At 37.4% G+C, this 15,311-nt stretch overlaps 1 protein-coding gene across 2 annotated transcripts in view; it reads right to left on the bottom strand.

Annotated features, from left to right (window-relative positions):
• Window positions 1-15,311, bottom strand: part of GRID2 (glutamate ionotropic receptor delta type subunit 2) — an 807,057-nt gene that overhangs the window by 209,073 nt on the left and 582,673 nt on the right. The gene's annotated exons all lie outside the window — the stretch shown is intronic.

The raw sequence follows: 15,311 nt of genomic DNA, 5'->3' as shown, positions 1-15,311 counted from the left end.
TGGGTTTCACCTTCCAGTCAGCCTTTCCTTTGGAATTTGCTGCACTCTTGGCTTAGCTCAAACTTTCTCACACTGACATGTCTACTACATGTCTACACCCTTTCAAACCAAGCAGCTTGTGACAGGGGAAAAAGCCAAATCTGTGTTTCCACAGAACAAGTCATTGATCTGAAAAAACAGATTAATAATTTTGCTATGCTACCAATATAGACAAAATGTGCCTTAGTATTTCTCAGAAAAAAAAAAAAAAAAAGGAAAAAAAAAGAAAAAAAAGAGTTTCTGGACTCCAAACAGCTTAAGTGGCTCTGGACATATAACAATTTTTTCTTTTCTTTTACTTCTTTGGCTTGAAAAAAAAAATCTCAGCAAAAGATGAAATGTGTTGGTTTATTTCTGTCCATTCACCCCTCCATAAACATTGCCATAACACAAACTTCCTGGAACAGAAGACAGAACATAGCCTTGATCAAAAAAGATCCCTCTGGGAGTTGCAAACTATTTAGACAAAATCCATTGCATTTATAAATTGTTCACAGCCTTTCTGAACCAATAATGCCATCATTGAAGAATTTGCTTGATTACTTTGAAGTGAAACACAGAATTGACTGAAGCTTAACTACAGTCCTTGATTTAATCTAATCAGATTTAATCATGGCACAGGAACTGAAGCTCATGTTTTTGTCGTGTGCTATACAACACTACTTGTGTGGTTAGCAAATCTGTCATGGTTAAGGCTCCGTGTATGACTTCTCAGTGCTCCCAAACATTAGGCAGAAGCTTAGCTCCAGTGGTAACTCAGGGAGCTTGCAAAACTTGGTCATTTCAGACATTTGGAGGAGGTAGGATATTGATAGATTTTGGAACTAAACTGTGCACTTAGCTAGCTAATACCTCCAAATACCTTTCACAGCTTTGAACTGCCTTCTAAAGCAGTGCCTCCCTCTGCATATTGTAGAGGGAGATTACTAGGTAATATACGCACTTGGAATAGCTGTCTAAAATTGATAGGTTTTAATAAAGTAGTGACAAGGTCATCATTCCAGCAAGCAAGTAAAATTTCATTAGCTTTTTCACTGCTCATGAAACACACAGATTTTGCTTAAGATATTTCTTGAATTTTTGTACACATTTATGGAAAAGGACATATTACCATGATGTTTGTATAAGATTAAACCACACAAATAAATAGATATTCTTATATGCATGTGTCCACACATCACAGACCAAAGCAATGAGCTGACTCACAAACTTCAAGCTGAAATAAACAGTACACCCATCAAAAGTTTATGGATGCCTATTAATTCACAATATCCCACTTGCAATGATTTCCTAGCAAATAACACTTGAATCAAAGGAAAATCCTTTTTGCTCTTGTGTTAAGGTTTATGAAACTGGAGAGACCAGTTTTAACTCTCACCAAGAGAGGGCAGTGAAATATCTCTGATTATTAGAAGATCCCATACAAGAGCCATATACCTTTACAGCAAACATGATAGCAAATAATCTCTGCAGATTTTTGCTTTTAAAATCTGTGGAGCATTCATGTGGATGCTGTTTTTTTTTTTGTTTTGTTTGTTTTTTTAGCTAACATCCTCTCACCCCTGAGTAAATGAAAAAAAAATAGGGGTTAAGAATAAAAATAAGAATCTATATGAAATATATATATATTGTACTTTATACAGTTTTTTTTTTTTTCAAAGCAGAATATTAAGAGTCACTTGCCTTCTACAGTCAAGTTCATAGCAACATATAAGTTTTATTTTCATTTTTATGTCACCTCTCCACAATACGGGGACTTTACCTCTAAGATCTATTCCAGGATTTTTCTTCTTTCAAAACCCCAAATAGCAAGTTAGAGGGCTGATTCTGCTCACAGGCTTCAATGATCTTATTACAGCAGCTGTTGTATATTGAATGATTTTTATTTATTTATTTTTGAGAAGTCAGTATACCCCTTCTTCTTTTTTACTTTATTTTATTTTATTTTTGCCTCAAGTTATCCATGGACTTCCAGGTCGAAAAGTTTAAAATGTCCTCCATCAAAATCTTTCTTTAAAATATCTGTCATAGTTCTGTTATATGTGGTCTCTGAAGGACTGTAACATCTTCTAGTCAACGGCTTCTTGCAATTTTGAGTCTACTGCTGTCCCCATGGTTTGAAACGTACATCTGGCAAAAGCTGTTCGTTCCAACACATCTTTCTCTTTTTCAGACCCAAGTGAAGATTACTGTTTTACCACCTAACATTTCAATGGATATTGGTAATCCACAGGAAAATACTTAGTCTTGTACAGAAAGATGTTGGGGTTTATATTCCAAAGGATTTGAGAGAGAGCACACTGATGATACAGCCTGTCTAATTTGGTACATTATTATACATTTGTACTTGAAATGCCACTTTTGAAAAGACATGGTAAAAGATAAGCAATAAAATAAGGAGAGAGGAAAATATACTTCATTTTATCAATGTTCTTTGAAAATTTAGAGTGGTTTGAAGTCTTTTTTTTTTTTTTTTTTTAAAGTGAGTTTAACTAGACCAGACACTTCCATATGGACATTTCCACTCTTTTTAAGGCAAGTGGAAAGAATAGCAAAATACAAAATAAAATAATGAGGAAAAGATATTTCTTCAGCAAGGTGTCAGAACATTCTGATTTTCTTTATTGATGTTTTCATTTTCCCTAGTAGAAATGATTTGCCTCAATATGCTAAAGTAGCACAACAAACTAGAAAACAGCTTCTAATGACTAATGGACTGACAATTTGGATGTTACAAAGCTGCTAGAAAAGATTCTAATAAAACTTAGAAGGCATAAATAACTGGGATTGAAAAGCTGGTTATTCATAAAAATTTTGAGGAAATGATCTGTTATAAATGTGGGGTATGATGTTATAAAATGAATATCAGAATTTCTTATCAAGTTTCCCGTCATGTTTATCCTCTTCTCCACAAAATTTAAAAAAAAAATAGCATGAAGACCTTTGCCATGAAACCAGTTTGATGTGCAATTCACTTCCCTCTGGACTGAACAGAATTGCTTTAATACATAAGGATACTAAAAATATTTGTATTGAGTGCATCAATTCCTGTTTAATGCAATCTGTTGGAGGCCTACAGTCACAAAGTGACAAAGATTGTATCCTCATGTGGGAAGATATCCATCACTTAGTTGGTCTTGTCATCTTTGCTTTCCTGCAGACATAATAAGTAGAAAAGCTAAAAGCAAGCAGGGTGTCAGGTCCTCAACAACAAAGTTAGTAGCAAGAGAGGACAGTAACTTCCACACTATTCAAAGTACAAAAAGCCCCATGGCCAAACAGAGAAATCAGTTTAACTATCCACAGTCAGGCATATCAAGAAACTCATTGTAACTTTACTACAGACCAAACTAGCTGTGAATTACTCTAGTATTTCAAATTTATTTCAAAATATAATTTGTAGTCAAACAGGTCACAAAATTTAGGGGAAACACAGTTTACATTAGACCACACTTACCAAAAGTCTGTACTTTAAAATCTTTCTGCAAGCAACCAGACAAGCCGACTACCAAAGTACTGTAGTTTGGGCTTCTGGATAAAATATTTCCTTATATCACTATCATTGTAGGACAGAAAGTTGACCTCATCTGTTCCTTCTTATACAACTGACTTGCTGAAATTAACATCCACTCACGTGGCACTTCATTTTTTTTTTTTTAAGTTGCAGCCTTGTTCCGGAATAAATTCTGTAGAATTAGACCTATCAAGTAGCATCACTAGCTAAAATCTACTATGTGAACAAAACTGCTATGACAGCGAAATGGAGCAACAACCTAACCCAATGCTTGGACATAACATTTCCTGTGCAGGTTTTTCCACTGTGAACCTTTCATGCATTTGACACCATCACCTACAGCATCTCAGCAAAGCATAAACATGCCCAGATATTATTCTTTGCTAATGCAAAATTGCTGTGGGTCTTGCAGCCTCACTGTACGGTACATTGAAAGACAAAGCATGCTCATCGAGTCTCTACCTTCAGAAGCAGAACTTGTAATTTGAGTAAAAAGCTGAATGAAGCAGCAAGAAACCCATATGCCTAGCAGCAGACTTGGATGGGCCAGGATAGGGATTTGCCAGGCAAGGTGGTTATGGCACGTCAAACATGAAAAGGAAGATGAAGGTAACTCTTAATGAACAAAAGGAGCGATATGAGAAAGAGTTTATAAAATTGTTTACTTGCTGTGTCATGACTAGGACTGATATTCTCCTTTAGAATTTAATAAATATTTTAACAAAATTGCATTACATACTACAGTTCCAGTGAGCAATGACCGTGGTTTAATCATGGATATGTTATTTAGGTAGATCCTAGCTAAAATATTTATTTTCTTATTTTGTATGTTTATATTTCAAATACCTGTCTCAAGTAATATAATGCACAAATTAAAATAAACTAAGAAAATCTTAGACTTCCTTATCAAACAGGGAAATCACAGATTTTATCAGTAGTTAGTAAATGTAGAGGTAAGAGTACTGGAGTACTAATTCAGAATATTAATGCTTCGTGTACTAAAACATCCTAGACCCAACTGATGCAAAACACCAGAACAGAGGCCTTAAAGTATAATTACATTATTTTTAAAAACAATCAAGTTTTAATGCAAAATCAGCAGAGGTGTATACAAACTGCACATTTCATGAAAATGTTCATGTAAAGCACTAATACTCATTATTAACACACTCCATTAAAATGTATACTTTAAATCAGATTTTTATGGGTTATAATATATATACCATAATTATTGTAAAAGTGCATTTTTCAAAACAAACATAAAACCAAAACAATATGCCACAAAATGAACAAATCCAGAATTTCAGACTATGTTTATGACTAGGATAAGACACAGAAGCAGCTAGGTTCAGCATGGATCAGGAAAATGCAGTGAACATGTAACTAAATCTGAGCTCCAAGGAACACGAGGAAGCAAAGATGAGATGGAAGAAGTACAAAGAGTCAACGAATGAAGCAGGTACATGCTAAAGATCATACGTCTGAAGAGTAGCATGATTATCAGAGGAGAACCAGGTGTAGGAGTAATAGAGAACAGGTAACTGTGGCAATGTTTGCAATGACACTGGGATCACTCATGAAAGAGTGAATAACCTGAATTTCTGCTTCGGAGGTCGGGGCTCCTTAACAGTGCTGGCCCAGCCATAGCAACAACCATTATTTCTTTCTCTAGCCATATCTTGGCTCCTAATCTGTGTTCAAGAGATGTTTGGACAATGCCCTCATTAACATGCTTTAACTTTTGGTTAGCCCTAAAGTGCTCAGGCTGTTGGACTAGATTATCTTCAAAGGCCCATTCCAACTGAACTATTTATTTTGTTCTGTATCTCTGGTTTTGCTTTGGCTCCTTGCTCTCCTAGATGGAATTGTTGGACAACTCCATTGCAAAAGGAGTTTTATTTTCTTTCTTTTTTTTTTTTTTTTTTTGTTAAAGGGAGATACCATTTCTTGTATGCACTTTTGTCTTGATATATGTTTCTGCTGTCTACAAGTATGTTAACTTTACTAGTTATACCAATTTGCTAGTTCAACATCATCATTACCTCAGTATCATCACTTTTGATAAATTTCAGTGAGCTTTTTTAAGCTGTCATAAAATTGTTCACATGTACTACTGAATAAACTTTAATTTGAGCTCATATTTCAGTAGAAACTTTTACAATCTATACCACCCCATCCTTTCCTGTTCACACAAGAAACATATTTTTCCCACTGCTGCACTTCAGATAGAAATGTCCATAATAAGTTTCACAGGTTTTGAGAAACTGAGAGAAGTAGGATTGGAAGTAAGCCTGAGATTATCTTCTGACACATCTCCCAGAGCTGCTAGACATATATTGCAATATTCCTTAAAACATATTCCCTCCCTGAAAAACATTTGTTTCAGAAAGAGGTTACATCAAGTTAAATTCATTCTAATTACTGTGATGAAAATGTGAAGCACTCGAGACAATGCATATCACTCTTTTTCTATTACTTCTGCTGTGCATTTTAAAGTAGTAATACACCATAACAAGAGTATTTATTATTAATTTTTATTGTAACTTACTCTTTGATTAAGGCATTATATCATAACTTCCGAACAGGCAAAAACCTAAGCACTGTGATTTTAAGGCTGGATCATAACAATCTTTCAACACTATGAAAGAACTATAAATATTATTAAGTTACTGAAAGTTTCATCACCCTCATCTTTACCATTTGAAAAGAACTCAAAAGGTTCAGTGAGGAGGCCCTTTCCGATTACACAGAAGTAACTTCTTATCTCTGGAAATCACAAGATTCTTTTAATTGCAGAAATATGGGAAACATAGTTAATATTTCCCATATTTAATATGGGAAACGTATCCCAGGAATGGCATAAATGCAATGTTAAGACAACAAAATACCACTTCTAATTCTGAAATTCTTCTGGTAGGTAAGAAAAAAGTAATTCAAAACTTCTACTTTACAAATGATGATTTATGCATGATAAACTCTGCCATATTTTGAAGTATATGAACTGGAAACTGAAATGCAATATAAACAACAATACATTATCTAAGTTGACATCACTGGGATGCTTCTCTTTGTCTTTTCAAATATTACCATTATTTTCTTATGTGTCTTAAAAACAACACAACAAACAGATTTACTGTACTTTCAGCTCTGTTATGCTGACAACGGTAGAAAACAATTTCCACAGTTTGACACATCATTTCTCCTCCTTCTCTTTAGCTAACCACTGCGCTTACATTTTCCTGCCCAGTCCAAAGGGGAGACTCCCCCATCAACCTGAGCTGTTCTCCCTAGCAAGCACCACTCTCCTCTCACCAAGGGACAGCTGACCCTTGACTCTCTGCTAATGTACCTCTTACTGACACTTGCCTATAAATGACTGTGTCCCACCGATGAATGTGGGAGCCTTTAGAAGTTTCATGGATGTTTTCACATTCCTTCCCACTGTAAATATACTCCCAAGGCTGCAGAGATTGAGGGTGGTAGATATTACATAGATATACAAAGGGTCCTCTCATTGGAAATCCACATACCCTAAATTTTCAATGAATTCAATTACCAGTTTCCCCAATCAGCTTATGACTTGGCTAGCTCCTCTAGATCCCACAGCCTGTGGAGGGGGAAATAAAGGGACTAAATGTTTGGTTTTGGGTTCTCCCTGCTTTAGTAGAAAGTGACACCAAATACTCTCTGTCCACAGAAGCAAAGGTCATTGGGCTTACCAGGACAGTTTACCCCACTGCAGGAGAATACTACTGACTACTGTCAGTAAAATGTCATCAGCATCAAGCTCAATGAAATAGTCTTTCCATAAACAAACAAGCCAAAAAAAAAAAAAAAACAACTTGCTTTCATCTCTGCTCAACACAAATATTCAGCATCTAATAAGACATGCTTTCATATTTTCCTATAAATAGGTTAGCTTGGAACAAAGCAATCTCACTGTGAAAGGAGAGCAATCTGCCTACTTCAAAACTTGTACCAGAAAAGTTTTGATAAATATGGGCCTGCCAACCCTTTCAGACATACCACAGAGGCTCAACAGACTGTGAGAAAACATAGCCTTCAAGTAGAAACCCCTCACAAAAATGTGCAAATTAGCAACAGCTCAGTACTGTGAGGAGACACAGTTCTGTCTTGGCAGGACACAGCAGGCCATCTACTTGTGTCAACGTAGCTCATGTTTTTGGAAAAAAGCAAAGCAAAACAACAAAAAAAACCCTAAAAATTTATCAAATCAGGTGAAATCTCTGTAGACCTACTTCCACATATTATCACCTACAATCTGTGTCATAACCCTTACACACTTTAGCCTTCCCCTGGCTGTGCACTGAGCTCTTAATTCAGAGATCTGAATGGCACCCTCCAGCACCCTGAAAAGCTAAAGCTAAATGACCCATTTCCCAGTACTGTCTCATCATGCCTCCTGTTAAAAGAAGTAGCTCAATTTTTTATCATCCTTTTCTCCTGTCTACATGGTTTTCCAATTACTATTAATTTTTGAATAGGATATGCAGTTTACATCCAGATATGGATGGAAATATTTAAGTGGCTGAAGATCTAGTTTTTGTCACCCTTTTCACTTGATGAATCAATAACTACATCCCCTCTTTTGGATTACTTCAGGGTTAAACATACATATTTTGAGAGCATTGTCCAAAAGCTTCTTGAGCTCCAGCAGGTTTGGTGCCATGACCACTGCCCTGGGGATCCTGTCCCAGTGCCCGACCCCCCTCTGGGTGCAGAACCTTTCCCTAACCCCCAGCCTGACCCTCCCCTGTCCCAGCTCCATGCCGTTCCCTCAGGTCCTGTCGCTGTCCCCAGAGAGCAGAGCTCAGCGCCTGCCCCTCCGCTCCCCTCGTGAGGGAGCTGCAGGCCGCCATGAGGCCTCCCCTCGGCCTGCTCTGCTCTGGGCTGAACAAACCAAGGGACCTCAGCTGCTCCTCATACATCTTCCCCTCTAGACCCTTCACCATCTTTGTTGCCCTCCTTTGGACACTCTCTAACAGTTTTATGTCCTTCTTATACGCTGGCACCGAAAACTGCACACAGTGCTTGAGATGAGGCTGCACCAGTATACAGAGGGACAGTCCTTTCCCTAGACTGGCTAGTGGCGCTGTGCCTGATGCACCGTAGGATATGGTTGGCCCTCCCAGCTGCCAGGGCACACTGTTGACTCACATGCAACTTGACATCTACAAGAACCGCCAGATCCCTTTCCACGGGGCTGCTCTCCAGCCTCTTGTCCCCCAGACTGTATGTAAAGCCAGGCTTGACTCATCTCTGGTGCAGAATCCAGCACTTGCTCTTATTAAACTTCATATTGATGGTGATTGCCCAGCCCTCTAATTTGTCAAGATCTCTCTGCATGGCCTCTCTGTCCTCAGTGGAGTAAACCACTGCTCCCAATTTAATGAAGCCTGCAAAATTACTTAGTATGCTTTGAAGTCCTGCATCCAGAGCATTTATGAAAACATTAAAGAGAACTGGCCCTAAAATGGAGGCCTGAGGAACCTCACTAGTGACTGGCTGCTAGTCTGAGGTAACCCCATTTACCTTTTGAGCTCAACCCATCAGCCAATTGTTCACCCATCATATTATGTCTATCTGTATGCTGGACATTTTGTCCAGAAGGATACCGAGAGTAACAGATTCAAAAGCTTTGCTGATATCCAAAAAGATTACATCAACTGGCTTCCCTTGGTCAGCTAGGTGGGTGACTTTGTCATTAAAGGAAATTAAGTTCATTTAGTGGGACTTTCCCTTTATGAACCTGTATTGGCTGTGACCAATGGCTGCATTGTCTTTCAGGTGTTTATCAATAAATCCCAGAATAATCTCCTTAATTTTACCAGGCACTGAAGTGAAACTGACAGGCCTGTAATTACCAGGGTCTTCTTTCTTGCCCTTCTTCAAAACTGGAACGTTTGCCAGCTTCCACTTGACAGGGACTTCTTGAGATTCTTACGAACATTAAAAAATAATTAAGACATGACATCAGCCAACCCTCTTAGTATCCTGGGATGAGTCCCATCAGGTCCCATAGGCTTGTATGCATCCAGGTGGAGCAGCAAATCCTGCACAAAATTGGGGTTGGCTGGGATTTTGTTCCATTAAAAGTATTCATGAAATTAATTCATTTTCATCAGGTGATAGCTTTGGTCAAAACCAAATCTACTCTAGTGAGCTGAAGACAAACACTGAAAGCTTTAATTCTGAAATTTACCTATATTTCATTAAGAATCCTTACCTTGAAATGGATAACTTCAGGTTAAGCTGAGTGCTTTGTCCTACTAATTTTAAGGATGATGAACAACATTTTTGAAGCACTTAAAAGCGGGGAGAAGTTCCTAACAGGATTTGCAAAATCACATAGTAGCATTACTGCCTGAGATGTCAATGAAGCATTAAGTCCATTCTTAAATATATATAGTTCCTTCTGACATTACTTAAAATGTCACTTTGGAGGCACTTCAAAGTTCCCAAGCTCTTTAGATCTCTAAAGTGAGTTACAAAGCTAATGTGCTCAGCTCAAGTATTTAAGGATGAAAATCCACATCTTGCCAGCCACTTTTGCAGATCCACGTTCACTAGGAGGCTCTCACAGCTACTTACACAGCAGAAAAAGCCATATAACCATCGCAAGGATATTTCAAAATTTGCCCAACAAATCAAACTGTAAATGCTTACCAATTACAGATATCAAGTTTGGAAAAACAATCCCTTGGTCTGGTCAGCCTGTGGCTAAATGTAACCAGGGCGAAGGGAAAAGTGGAACCCCAAAATGGAGGAAAAGAAAAGTGTCTAATGGTAAAGGATATAAATCAAGTTCTATACACTACATTAACCTGACCAATGTTTCAGTCCAAATTGTCTTTCCCATGCTCATTATAAAAAAAAAAAAAAAAAAAAAAAAGCTCACAGCACTTCTGCTCTTTAGAATACTGTAGGACAAAAAATAATAATAATAATAATAAAAATCCTTATCGATAAAAATAAATGAGTGAAATTCTGTGGCACTCCGTGCTCTTACACCAATGTTGAAATACAGAATAATCACAGCGAAGCCTCTGTAGTTAGGCATTTGCCTAACAGCTTCAATGGAAAACAGGAGTTACAGATACAATTAGTACCTTTTATTTATTTATTTATTATGGCTGATCTTTCTCAAGTGTCCATTGTCATAACAAGATATTCAAGGAAATTAAAACCACAACTTTGAAAGAGAGAAATATTTTTCCTGTTCTTTGCTGTCAAGAAAACTATATTATTAACAGGAAGGGGGTAAAATGAAACCTCTTATCCTGATGAACAAAAATGAATAAAAAATACAAAACTATATAATTTAAATCACATACAAAATATTTGTTTCTTTCTAATGAGAGCAATCAGTCAAAATAGGCAGCTCCCAATCCACCAAAAGCATTTTTCAGCAAGAACATTTACATTAGTTTTGACAAGAATGGAAATTCTGAGCAAAATAGAGATGGACTCATCTCTGCCAAAACTGCCAAGAGAAATACGACAGAGCCCCAACGTCCCAAGGGGAATTTTTTGTCTGACACCAATGCTTCTCCCCAGGGTTCTATTGCACTGTCCCTTCCTGCCATACTGCATTTTCTCTTTTCCCCACTGTTCCCAGTGCAGGAGTAAAACCTTCATTTCAGAATGCTACAGTTACTAGGAGGCTTGAAAGATCTGGGGGGCTTCAAACTCCTCCAACTCTATAAATGTCACTGCTAAAGCCATCCATCTGCATGCTGAAAACTGCATAAACCTGTAACTTAATTGCTTGAGATGCATTTTAACCAACCATTTAACCAACCATTATTCTGGACTGAGAAACCTGGACACCTACCTGACTCACAGTGTAAAATCAGCTTTCCTTTTTATGACAGGTCCCTTGACCTTTGAATGCTTGAGCACGTGAGCTCAGCAGATATAGTTTACCATCCTTCTTCTTAGAAGAAACAGGTGGGATACCATGTTGCTATCGCACTAGTCTTGCCTTAGCTTTGTAGGCTTTTATTTGGAGTTTGAAAGTTTGTGTTCTAGCTAATTTTGCCCATAAATCTGACCCAGGCTCCTTATTCCTGGTGGACATCCCACTGCACAGGTGAATAACTCATGGAGAACATATAGGTTGCTCATAACACATCCTATAGTAGCTGCTCTGCATAAATAAAGGATTACTAGAAGGACTTGAACCCTGGTCTTCCATATTCCTTTGGCTGCATTCACTGCATCATTGAATCCATTTCTAACTTCTTTACTTCACTCTTTGTTATGAACACTGAAATACTTGATTGTCCAGACAAACAGCCTGGGGTCAGGGCAGGCACCTGGACTGTCCAACACCAGGATTCAGATCTCTTTTCCCATCGGAGTCAGAGAGTCCAAAACCTAACAGATTCTGCAGATGGTAGGCTATAAATTACTCTGAGTCAGTCTCTGTGTCTCTTTCTGCAGTCTCACATTTTAAAAGAATATGCTTTATTCAAAAGCAAATCAGGGATTTTTTTTAAACTTATCAAATTCAGGAATACAATCTCCATTGCTTTAGTCTTCAGAAGTCCAATATGTGCAATGTCTGTTTAGATTGACTTAAACTAAACAGAAGTGCATTTTCAAGTAAGTCACTGTTCCTTACTAACACAAGTTTCACTGTGATAACATGCAAATTCCCAACATTTTCTAGCCAAATTAGATTAAATTGAAATTTCACAAAAGATTTTTGGAAGCAATCAGGAAGGGAAGGATCAGTCACTGTATCTTCACTCATTGCACAGCACTAAATAAAGGAAGGAAATGATACTCTTCAGAAGAAGTAAGTAAAGCACTGGACTAGAACAGCTGGCCTCAATCCACTGTGGTATTTAATTACTTCTTCACTGTTAGTATTAAGTAGTTTACCTCATTTTTAGTGGGCTGTTATGTAGTTAAAGTTGCTTTAAATAGAGCATCATGTTAGTACTTTGCCAGGTCTATCATTGTTATCAATGCTGGAGGTAGACACAGCAAAATTTCTTTTCAACTCACTAAAAAATACACCTCCAACAATGTCTCTGTAAATTGCAAGTGTATCTTTCAGTCACATCATAAACTGCACATCAGCCTTTAGAAGCAGCTAAGACAGATCACAGCTTAAAGTACCAAGTGCTGATATATATACATTTTTAAATCACTTTACAGAGCTCTACCTTTGATCATGATCACAAAAGGAACCAGTGAACCTGTAATTTACCTCAAGTAGCTAACCAAGATGAAAATACTGTGTCCGCTCTTGGTTATTAAATAACGCTAGTTAACAGGTGTCAGCAGAGCTGTCTTAACTCCTCTTTTTAACTAATGAAGCAAAAGGGAATAAAAGATGAAAGAAAAAAAGTTTTAAATGTAGCAGAAGAGACAGCAGCTTCTGCAAGAAGGAAGACAAATATACATTTGTAATGTATGTTGCTTCTTGATGCAAATGTAAGAAAAAATGATAGGCTGGAAAACAAGGCAATACCACTATTGTAATCAACTATTCTCAGATTAGGTGAGATGTAGCAATCATTTTACTAGAATGAAAACAAAAAGTGCAGTACAATTTTCCCATCTCTGAACAAATATTACAACTATAAAATGTTCCATGCAACCCTAAATAATCTGTAAAATAAAAACTTGCATGTATTAATGCCAGAGGGAATGCCCCATCATTCGAACTAGCAGAGCAGAGAGGAACACCACATCTGTTAGGCATTATGGCCAGAGGCCGCCTTCACCTACATTTACATTAAATATTTTGCACTACAGATATCCCTTGGATTAAAATATATAACACGTCCTCCTTATGGTCATTAAACGAAAAGCTTTTTGGGCAGAGCCCTGACATCCTACCAGACAAATGTCTCACAGCATCTGGAGTTACTCAGCTGCCCCTCCCAGGTAATCTGTTTTCCTGCATACTCCTGGCTTGGTCCTTGCTCTGAGGCATCCCTAGGTGATCTGAAGGCAAAGGAAGCCCTGACAAGGACACTGTGGTGCAGCAAGGGAGATAGACAAGAGCCTGGCACGTCCTCTCATGTCTCCACACGGAGGAAATGACAGAAACCATCTCCAGAAGGCAAGGGAAAAACATTGGAGGTGGGTGTACACTAATGGGGATAGAGAGGCAGAGCAAAATGTACAGTTTCCAAATGACCATATGTGGTAAGAAAAACAGTGTGGGAACACCAAGACAGTCCTCTAAACTTCAAAAGGTCTAGCTCAAAGCTTTTGAGGATGAGCCCAATTTTGGATTACAAGGAGCACTGGAAGAAACAAGAAAACCACTTTATTTTTGCAATGCTGTTTTCTACACCAGTAAGATATAGGACAGTACTCCTCTGAGCTATCAACTCCCTTTCATTCGATTGTTTGTTGGACAGTTATTCAGTGGAATGGCAGCTTTTATTTCAACAATATAGATAAAAGTATTGCACTGAAATTTAAATGTCAAAGAATACACACTCAAATGTCAAATACCAACAGACAAATGCCAGCAGAGAAATGTCAGAAATACTCCCGTGTCTCTTACTGAATATAACTATATCTGCACAAATGCAAGCCACAGCATGATATGTAAAAAAGCAAGAGTTTTTCTGCAGTTTTCTTGGAACTGTATCACCACTGGTTTCAATAAAATCAGTATCTGGCAGTGATCTGGCTGTATTACTCACAGTATCTGACCCCAGCAACACATAAGCAATCCCTAGTCTGCAAGGTGATGGATGGTATTTGCAGATGTAACGGTACATCAAGCTGAGATAAGTTGTATTTCAGGCAAATCCCACTGCTGAATTTGTTAATTCCTTGCTAGATGAAAGCTCCTTACACAATGAACTTTCATGTCAATGCTCCCACTGCTTTCCAGATATGATGGTAACCCATGAAAGTTGAAGGAGGGGACTTCCAGGCAGTTTCTGCTAGGTACATAGTTTAATTTAGGCAGTAAAGACAAACACACATGCAACTTCATGATGCTTCCTAAAATGTTTGTATTCTTGAGTCCTAGGATTATTAACCTGCAAATATAGGTGAACTTTTCAGAGGTAACTGAATAACTTAGGGACCCAAACAGAACTTACTTCAAACACAATCTGGATTCTTGAGAAATCTGAGTGCTTTTTAAAATGTTACTTTCTTTAATTAAAATCAATTGATTATTCCTCAGGAAAAAAAAAAAAAAATTCTTTACACACTTGACTTGGTGTGACCTTCTGGTCCCAATGACTTCAAAGGGGTTTTTGTCATGATTTCACCCTTCATTATCTTCTGCAAAAGTACTTGGAAACACGTTAATTAGGGAAGATGCATTTGTTTAGAAATTTCAGTCTACTAATTGCAGCTGCTTCCACTAGAGCTGAGAAGTAAAAATGGTTAGGTAGTTCTGTACTCAGACTACTAAATACATGAAAATCTGAAGAGTACTTTAATTAGTGACTAGCAAAAATACATCTGACTCCTGTAATTATTACAATTTGCTTCCAACACCAGTGGCTCATAATCTGAAAAGTAAAATCTCAAAATACATGAACTTTTGTCAAAGTACTAAAACCAAAATCTGGCATTTTCACCTTAAAATTTATTTTATTCTTCATCTCTGACGTAAATGCTTCAGGATCCCCAAAGCTTGGTTTTTGACTGTATGTATGACATTGATTATAAATACCATATTTGTTTTAAATCCTTTTATGGTTCAACTGAAATAAATATGTAAATAAATAAATGCTTAATTGAA

The sequence above is a fragment of the Anser cygnoides genome, chromosome 4 (assembly GCF_040182565.1).
Source record: "Anser cygnoides isolate HZ-2024a breed goose chromosome 4, Taihu_goose_T2T_genome, whole genome shotgun sequence".
Lineage (NCBI taxonomy): Eukaryota > Metazoa > Chordata > Aves > Anseriformes > Anatidae > Anser > Anser cygnoides.
Note: the sequence above shows the minus strand (reverse complement) of the source record. Positions and strands in the feature narration are given on the sequence as shown.